The sequence below is a fragment of the Brienomyrus brachyistius genome, chromosome 11 (genome assembly GCF_023856365.1).
Source record: "Brienomyrus brachyistius isolate T26 chromosome 11, BBRACH_0.4, whole genome shotgun sequence".
NCBI lineage: Eukaryota > Metazoa > Chordata > Actinopteri > Osteoglossiformes > Mormyridae > Brienomyrus > Brienomyrus brachyistius.
In genome coordinates this window covers 10583160-10593350 of record NC_064543.1, presented here as the reverse complement: position 1 = coordinate 10593350, position 10191 = coordinate 10583160, and the positions used below count along the sequence as shown (strand labels likewise).

The window sequence follows — 10191 nt, the reverse complement described above, 5'->3', positions numbered from 1 at the left end:
GCTTTTTTTCATACCACAGTCCCAGGGGTTTTTACCACGTGCTTCACATCGCAATTAAATCATTTACAATCGTATTAAACCAGCTCAGCTCTGCTCACTGAGGTCCAGGGTCCTGCATGTTTTAAAAGGCAAACATTTAATCAGAACTTGACACCTGAAACTAGAGGAGGTGATTCACTTAACAGTAGTTAAGAGCCCATGCAGGACGTCTGGATGCTTGGCAGTGTTAATGATGGCACTCTCTAGTGGCCTTGACATGTAACTGATTTTCTGTGTATTGACTGAGCGTACTCTTCACCGCTCTCATAATTTCTTCATCTAGGAATGTTTGCTGAATGTTACGACAAAGGGATGGAGATGTTCAAAATGTCCAACTTTCCTGATGTTCCCTGAACATCATCCCAGTACAACTTCTACTATAACTATGAATGATAATATGAAAACCATATAATAGTAAAGCAGCAAGTAATACTGTCATGTTACACCTCAAAAGACATGGGTTCAAGGGTGGCATGCCTGCAGCACACGCATATAGCACTTTTATAAAATAATATTTTATTATAATGCAATATTTTCCTACATTAATTCCGTTAAAGTGATGTTCAGTTCATAATGCCATCACGATGACATTGACCAAACTTGTGTTGAAACGTAAAACGTGGAAATAACGTTCCACTAACGTTACAGTAAGAACGTTCACTGCCGACTTAAAGAAGACCTTCACATAACGTTGACTAAAGTTCTGGGTCACATTCCTTTTTAGCTGGGCTGTGCTTTAGGTTTATTGTGGTCGACTTGTTTTACTTTGTTGTACATTAAGAATGCTAAAAAGCAGAGCAGTGAGCTTATTACTATGGTGGAAATAAACCGATTACTTTGTAAGCAAAAGCCAAAGGGATATTAAAGGAGAACTGAAGGTTTAAGATGGATGGAATGTGTGAACGATGAATCTGTGTGATATGCCATAGTAAGGCAAGATCTCTTTGGAGATGGATGTTAAAATGTCTGCGATTCCCAAGCTGTAACCTGCAGTGAGGACCACGGCTTGATTTCTACTGTGCCGCAGTGGGATGTGGGCCTACTGAACTGATAATAAAAAAACAAAGTGTTTTTTTTAGCTGGCCTTAAAAAGCTTTAGCTTGGGTTCCTGCTCTTCTCCTCACTCTGCAGAGAGGTGTAGTAGGCACCCATAGCCCTGTGGGTATGTCGCTCTTGGGTTTGCATATCCAGTGAATGACATACTCCTGCAAACGTGTTTCGATGTGCAGAGAAGGCGTATGCCTGCCTTCATCCCTACCAAGTTGGCATTGTGCATTGACAGGGATTATAATCAGATTATGACTGAAATCCAGGGCAGAATGGAATGAAATCCACAGGCCTAAGAGCACAGGTGTCTGTGTCCCAGGAAGCCGAGCTACTGAAGTCACAGGTGTCCTTTACTGAGGGTAGGAACTCCAAGCACCATTGCCAAGCCGAGGGACCTCACCACTCGTGCACAATGGGATTTTTTTCAGGGTGTCACTGCAGCTCAGCAGGGAGTCGGGGTCCGGGACTGTTGGCGTCTACACAACCCCAACGGAGGACTGATCATGGAAGGAAACGGGAAGCAGGGAAGGGAGTGAGCCCCATTTTCTCAGGGAATAAGATCATACAGCACCCTTTTAGTGCTTTTGGCAGAGCCAAGAGCAATATTTAATCTGCAGGTCCATTGTTTTCCTTGCCATTGCTTGCTCTCACTCTAGTGTCTTGTATTTATAGCATGTTACCATTGTGAAACAAGATAGTATAATTATTTCACTTTTATATTTTACACAGTTTGAAGAACATCACCATAGAATGGAGGAAGTGAGCATCGCAGGGCTTTTTCGGTAAAATCGCGTAAAGCAACAATAAGATGTTTATGTCAAAGTGTTCTTTTAAATGTTCACATGAAACATCTCACATTCTGGGAGTTAGCTTGATGTCATTTGTGCAGGAATGTGCAATGAAATGGTTATTGTATTCTTATCAGCTAGCTGGTTGCCGGCGGTCCTTTCAGTTAATGGAACATTAAACCTTCTCTGAGGGAACTGCCTGTATCTTCTTTCATAGGATAACAGGGAAGAAATTTTCACAGTGTCTCAGCCGGAGTTGTACGGTTAGGACGATTGTGTGTCTGGGACAGTCCATGCGGAGCGGACAGGAACGGTGGAGTCAGTATGGACAGAAGTTTCAACGAGTAGAATCGATACCTAAGCCCACGCCCAAGTTCTGGAGGTAGGCACGCTCTGACGATTAGCATATTTTTGTCGCGAGCATGATTCTTTTGTCTTCGAAACACACACATTTGTCACTTGGTGGCCTGACACCGGCGCCTGCAGTGTTTGTCCTCACCTTTCACTTGGTGACACATTGCTAATGTGCCTCTTCTTGTCAGATGCTCAAATCTTTCTGCTAGCATCAGATTGACGGAAAAGAGCACGTTTCGTGAGTGCCCGCGGCATTGGCCGCACCACGTCGAGGAAAGGACTTGGGGTGACACCGAATCGGCTGACTCACCGAACTGGCATAACCGGATTTTCTCCAGGGAGAAAAATAAACTACCCTACCTTTATCTAAACATCTGGGGCATGCAGTTGCAAAGGGCAACTCGAGAAGTGGCATCGGAAGGAATGATGAGTGACATCACAGAACAACTCCTTGAGAGGGACACACATTGTCCACAAAGCTTGAAATAATTTATTAATTGAGTATTTTTATGAGCTTCACTTTCATTTTACATTTACACATGGTTGATTAAATGTTATATCCAATGAAACAAGGCTGTTTAATGAATGTTTATCAAGTACCACCATCAAGACTCAAAGCGCTTTGTTAAAAAAACAATCGTGAACATTAACAAGTCCAAAGCCCTTCACCCGAAAAATGGATCATCGAACCTTAACGTCAGGTTTCCTCCATCTTGAACCCTGAGAAGATTGGACAGCAACCAGTAGGAGCTGCTGAATGAATGGGGAGCTCCGAGAGGTGTGCCAGAAGCAGGCTGATGGGCAAAGCACTGGGGCAACTGGGAAATAAGACTGAAATACAAAAACAAGATGACCACAGCAAACCTAAAACGAGATGCATGGCGCACCAGCAGTGGAATTCTGGGTAACCAAAATCGGAAAGACGGAAAGCTTTAAGCCTCACGCTCAGACGGCGATGAGAGCGACCAAGCGCCAAGCAACCACTGGATTCTGAGCCAACTACCTCTGACTCTCACAGAACGGACTCAGTTACTTGATTACAGTTCAGCAGAAGCGTGAAACCAGTGCACGTCTCTGAAAACGCATTTTGCACATTTTTAACATAGATTGTTCAGTGCAAGTGTGACTGGTTGCAGGACAGGAAGATGACTTACCTCTTTGTATTTTTTGTATTGTAAAGACAGCAGGGAGGCGGTGTTCGGCACTGCTGTGTAGGTGTATCAAACAGGCATTTAGTCAGGAATTTCACCCAGTTTAGCGGAAGAGTCGCACCTGGCCACTCCCATCATGCATCACACATACCCTAACAGTGCTTGACTGGGTGACAGGTGAGGCTTCCTGTTTGCCGGCTCCCCTGAGAGCAGCAGTGTGTGCCAACAGTATCATTTTTGAAAAGGCTCTTAATTAGAAGATTGCAAGTTTCATTAATCTCCCCCTGACACACACACACATACACAGAAACTTCACATCTTACGGTAAGCAACTCCTCTAAGTAACCACATCCTGGCAGGCTTAGGAAAAGTACAACAAGAACAGGGAAGTGCACACATGCACGTATGTCGAGCGCCACTCTTCGTGCACTTAACACGCTGCAAATGCACGCGTGTGCTCGAGGGGGAAGTGGAGCTGACCAGCTTGGCTCTTGGTGGACTGCAGTTCCTCTGTCTGACCACCTTTCCCAAACACCAAGATTGGGTTAAAAAAGACGCATAACATCTTGCATGTGGATACAGTTCCCTTCCTCTACTTTCCTCTTTTCTCTACCCATATTGATCAGTTTGCTTTATTTCCCAGTTCCTTCGCACCAAACAACAAAACAGAAACAGAAAGAACCTTCGTTAAGTAAACCTGCAGCACACAAAATTTATACAGGGGAACTGTTCTAGAAGACAAAAAAAAAACATTTTTAGAACAAAAAGGAAAAAGAAGCAGGACAGCACCCTGGTTTAGTGGGCTGCTGTAGTGATCCAGAACATGCAGTCAGGAAAATTAGTGTCTCTAAATTGTGCGAGTGTGTGTTAGTGTGTGTTAGTGTGTGTTAGTGTGCGCTATGTGACTGGCGCTGGCATCCTATTCAGGATGTTTCTCAGCTTCGTGTTCAGCGTTTCCTGGAATAGCATCCAGTCTCACTATGAGCCTGTACTGGATAAGTGGTTATGAAAGATGGATGGTACACGACACCCAAATATACCTCAGTTCGGAACCAGCATTGCCGCCCAAGATCCATTTTCCCTCGTATTTTTGGCTAATGGATTCCGCTTGTGTCACCTACCAGGGAAACTCGCTGGCATCCGGGCGGCGATGAAATGACGGGTTTTCAATTATAAAAAAACTCTGAGTTTCACAAGAAAACCTGTGCGAGAGAGTGGATGGGACCGTAGTCATGGCACAACGGACTGGCTTTGTCCACAAAGTGGTGGTGACCTTGTGGGCCCAGAGGCCAGCTCCACTTTCTGCCTAAAAAACTGAAAAAAAAAAATCTATTCGCATAATATCAAAATGGGTTTTCCCATCCTTTCCCTCAGCTATATTGTACTCTGGGTTTGCTTCTTCAGAGAGCAAATTTAGCATCTTATTAAAATGTGTGCCCTTGGCTGGTTAATTCTATAATTTAACGTTGAGCCGTGCCAGATACTGGCCTTCTCGTACTCGGCTCTGCATGAACACCATGCATTTGAATAAAACCCCTACACATGAGTCGCGTCACCCCACGGCCTTATGTGACGTGGACTATCCCATGCGAGGTCGCTACATAAATATTGACAGCTGACACGCATGAAGCTGGCACGCGTCCAAGCGGGCCATTATAGCCGTCCAGGCAGCACGGCTCACCCTGGCGAGGCGGAAAAATCATAAAACAGGGGATGCATAAATGTAATTGCTACCACTGTGCCCCATGACACCACAACGGAGCAACAAACAAATTAGTTTCTTAAACTATCGCTTTAAGATTTGCGGCCTTTGCGGCGGACTGCCGATAAGGGAGTCCAAAATGCGCTTTAAGAACGAAGCAGTATGAAATGCGGGGAGACGCTGCCAGGATGAAAGGTTTCTCTGGGCACTGTGTCAGGAACCTCAGATATTGGCGCAGAGCCCCCTCTTCCCCCCCAGACCCTGGTGGCTCGACACTGAGTACGCTCCCGATTCCCCCTCCCCCGTTCGGCCTGCGCTGTAACGGCACAAGGAGCTTCAGCGGGAGTCCACAGCTTTCCGTTTGTTTTCCGTTTGTATCGGCATGGTTACCGGTCCGGACCTCGGACGGAGAGAAAGGGGGGGTGCTCCTTGGACCATTTCATGCAGACCCCAACTCTGCTCAGCGCTCCATGTAGAAACAAGCACCTCCTTTGTCAACGAGCCCTCAACATTACTCTGGCTGGCCTGGATTTGGAGTTCTGCAATAGGTTAAAGTGTCCCTGGGGCTTGTTTTATCACTATTATCATCATACAGTAATATGTGTTTAGCCAATACTTCACACAGTTCTGTGGTTAGATGGTTAGGGTTTACTGCAGAAGAGCTTTGATTGTTACAGCCTCAGTTGAAGGCTCAAGCCTTAAAATTAACCCTCATCTGCAGGGCAGCCTGCAGTCTTTGAATTCCAGGAGGTGGTGAACTTTGGAGGTAGGATAGAGACACGCGATGGTGGGTCAATCGTGGAGAGAAGACGTGAAATTATCTGAAGGCAATTTTCAAGAGCTTTGCACACTCAAATGCGTGCTCAATAAAGGGGATGTGTTGGCATTTTAATTCCTCCCCCACCACGCAGGCCCTCATCAAGATGATGGCTCAGTAGTGAAGTAGTTAGGGGACTTTACTAAGAGGGGGCATTAAAAAAAATATTTAAGTCGCATTCAGATTTGAAGTCAAGAATTGCAGTGACCAGTCTCGGTGGTCAATGGTCATTCCCGAATGTCCATAATCAGGCCAAAGAATTCCTGGCACAAACATCATCACACTATTGGCTCGGTTTGGGCTCCTGGAACAGCATCTTAAAATCAAGCACAGGGGACTTGGCATTCATTGGGCGTCGCTGAAGGGCGTCATGGGCAGACATGAAGTGGTCATGGGGAAGTGGGAATATGGAAACATATGTCATGCCTTTTTTATACGCTCTGATTCATTTATGGTGGACTGATGTGTCGGAGCACCTGACCGAATTCAACCCGGGGAAACTGAAAAATGGAAAGTCATTGTAAACCTCTACTGGCAAGAAAAGTGTGAAGAGGAAGGCGTTTGATCTAATCCTTTAGGTGGTTAAGATCTAAATCTCACTTCCTCTGGAAGGGGATTTTTAAAAAACTTTTTGTTTTTTATCTGCAGAATTGGTGATCAGCTTCAGGATGAAGAACTTCGACTGATTCCAAATCTCATTGGTTGAGGCCTGAATGATCATGTCATGTGCTCGGTCTGCATGTTTGTGTGTGTGTGTGTGTGTGTGTCTGTCTGTTTTTTTTGTGGTGAACAGGGGCAGAGATGAAAGAAAAGGAAAGCAGACTCCTTTGTTTCACTTCAGCTTCTTGCAGCCCCGCTCCCCAGCCTTGAAAGCACTGGAAACCATCTCTAAAAGCTGCACTTCTCCATAGAGACCTGATCTCTTCTTGCTATGTGAAGAATGCATTGGTGTGAATTGCTTGACTTCTTTAACCACAAACCAATAGAAAGTGTAACAACCGTGTTCAATAATCTCGAAACCACTGTTGAAAAGTCTCCCCAAAAAACCTCTATTTTAGTATCGTTTTTGGGGATTTTGAAAGGTTCTTCCTACTTGCCTGCCCAGATCTTGTCAACAGCAACCCAACTGGCCACCCCCACACGCAACTCCCCCCCCCCATGCCTGGCCTACAGCCATTTGGAGTTTAATTCAGTCCTTCCTCTTGTTATTGCGATGTCACTCTGTTTTTTATTTTGTTCAATTAGCCCAGTGCAATTATTTGATTCTAAATGAGGCAAGTCAAAAAATCTCAAACACACACACACACACACACATGTAGGGTATACCTATCCTTATGGGGCCCGCTCATTCACTTCTATGGGAAAATGCCTACGCTAACTATGATAACCTTAACCCCCACTCTGCCCTAACCATAACCACAAGAAACCAAGCAAAATACAAGAGTTTTTGCATTTTTAACTTTTTCATAGCAGTCACCGATTTTTATAAAATAGAGCTTTCCCTAATGGGGACCAGGAAAACGGATATTTATCACGTTATGGGAACATTGTGTCCCCAGGTATACCCGCTCACACACACACACACACACACACACACACACACACACAAATACCCCACACCCACAAGCGAACAATCTAATAGCTTGTGGGAAATATATGCACTAATCTGATATTAAATACTAGAACATCACATACTCAATAAGCCCGTAAACCAGTGTTTCCCACTCAGTGCCCGGGGAACCCCAGACAGCCCACATTTTTACCTCTTCCCAGCTCCCAGCCAATCACAAACAAGAAATACCTGGTACAGGTCGTCTTGGGGGTTAGGGGGCAGCAATAATGTGGACTGACTGGGGATCCCTGCAAACTGGGCTGTGAATCACTGCTTTAAGCTAATATTCCATTTGGTAAAGCATGCAGCGGTCAGCTTTAAACATGCTAATGGTGAGCCACAGGCTCAGCCCAACTGTCAGCCGGTGATCGCCTGAATTTTGTTCTGTTTCTCTCTGTAGTTTACTAACCTTGTCTCTATTTTGAGAGCGTGCACTTTGCCATGCCAGTCCTCAAAACAAACACGTGTCCTGGCCTGCCTGAGTATCGATCACCCAGGTTTGTGGATCACGCCAGACCGTTTGCTTTTTGTGTGGAGTGAGGTGACCACTCAGATACTCTGCAGACACAGCACTGGGGGCTGTAAGCATGTGCTTGGCCCGGGACACTGCCTCACGCTCTGTAAAGTGCAGACAACCTTCTGCTGTGGTACCCAGAATTCCCAGTGGATGGCGGAGGAAGAGGCATGTCATTGATCCTCTTGCACATAGACAGTAAAACCCTAACACTTTAAAACTATATTTCCTGTTATGAATAAATCAGCGGAATGTAAATATGTTTTATCCGATGTAGAGAGCTGTTTCTGGGCCAGTTATGCCTGAAAAGCATCAGACCAAAAATACATTTTGTGCCGCAACAATGACTGGTGTGAAGTGGTACAGAGGCACAAACAAGAGAACCTGTTTAAAAAACGCTCGTCGGTCTGCTGCAAGCTGACATCCAGCTATCTGCTATATGCGGTGATCTGTATGTCATTACCGTAACCAAAGGAGCAAAAGTGGGCTGCTAATATAAAGCTCTTCTAGCTCAATAAGCACAGCGTAGTGCTAACAAAATCCCATGGAGGAACTCAAGAATTGTAACTCTTCCCTCAATTGTAAGTTGCTTTAGATAAATGCATCAGTGCAATGTAATAAGTGGGGACAAGATCGAATTTGTTGGACGTCAATGCAGGGATATGTCATTCGGCAAGAAAAACACACAAAGGGTCTCTGCCTTGATGTCCACAAGTTAAACAATCCAGTTATATGCTGATAGGAGGCACTAAACAATAAAAGACAATGTTCCACTGCTTAAATGCACCTAAATGCCCTGGTGCCAAACCCAGGGAATGAGCAACATGGAGAAATAAGGAAAACGGTGAAATGGATGCGGGCGCGTTAGTGTCACGTCAGCGATGACAGCACTACAGTTTCACTGGCTAGTAACTGAAACAGAGCGTCTTTTGAAAGTGCCTGTGACTGAGGACGTACTTGCTTTGGGGGTGGCTGGGCCAACCGGCTGGCAATGACTGTAAATAATGACGAAGGTGATGATGAAATAAGGAAGAGGCTTGTGTGCCAGGGAATACTTTGACAAATCATGGCATGTTCTCCTTCCCTTCCTTTAGCCGTTTGCTGTGGACTGTCTTGTTCCACCTTGGGTGTTTTACAAGATTTACTGCCAGGAGGAGAATTTGCTCCGTAACGATGAGCAAATTAAGCAGGGAGGAACGAGCTTCCTTTCAGAATGTCCTTTCAGCATGCAAGTTCTTCCTCAAATCCAGCTTACCACAGGACCCCTGCTGCCTATCCGTGTGACTATCTGTCATGGTGCCTGACATCGCGTCAGGAGAGTGCCCCCCCCACCCCCGTGCGGTGTTGTTTTTGTGCCTAGGCTAAAATTATCCGAATCGTGGGTGTATTATCTGTCACCCCTGCACTGACATTTAGGGACACGGCGATACTCTTCATCCATGACATCATCCAAAGAGTAACATGGATGAGCTGTGCGATTCATACCTGGATCGTATTCTTGCTTTGCATTTGCATCCCATTCAAATATCGTACCTGAAAGGTTGACATTTAACAAAATCATACAAACAGATTGTATCTGAAATCAATTCCGCTGAAGCATGAGCCAATAGATACAGTGACATTCCCTGTTTTCGCACTTGAACCCGCATTCCTGCATTTTCCATTTATGATGCCTGTTTTTTAAGAGGGAAGGTTACTTACCATCGTCTTTTTCTTATGCTGCTGTACTTTTCCAAATGTGACACTCCATTCCAATGTAGCGGACCCAAAACCTCGTTAAAGATAATGAGCGTTAAGTAGGACTGACTCTTCAGTAAGGATAGAGTTTGACCCTCGAGGCCTTCAGTAATTAATTATTACCACGTGTTCATTTAAAACTACTATTCTTGGTCTCCCTTTATTCAGCAGGACAAACTCTCCTCTTTTTCAGATCATCAGAGCTGAGACATCGAGGTATCAGAGAGCTGGCTGTTGTCACCTCAAGGGTCTCAGAGGTCATGGGGACTCAGCTGGGGTGGAGGACGCAAGTCGTTATGTGTGTGGCGGGTGAGGAGAAGTTAAAATGCGACATTAATGACGCCAGTTGGGAGCACGTAAGCAGCAATCTTCCCGTTTCCCTTTGGAGCAGAGATGTGCTCCAGTCCTGCCTCCTGGGTGGGTCTGGCAC

At 45.3% G+C, this 10191-nt stretch overlaps 1 long non-coding RNA gene across 1 annotated transcript; it reads left to right on the top strand.

Moving 5' to 3' along the window:
- The first annotated feature begins 735 nt into the window (after positions 1–735).
- LOC125751352 (uncharacterized) lies at positions 736–2699 on the top strand. Its single transcript, XR_007400596.1, has 4 exons — positions 736–1618; positions 1816–1868; positions 2092–2256; positions 2417–2699. It is a non-coding gene; the product is annotated as an uncharacterized LOC125751352 (long non-coding RNA).
- The last annotated feature ends 7492 nt before the right edge of the window (positions 2700–10191 follow it).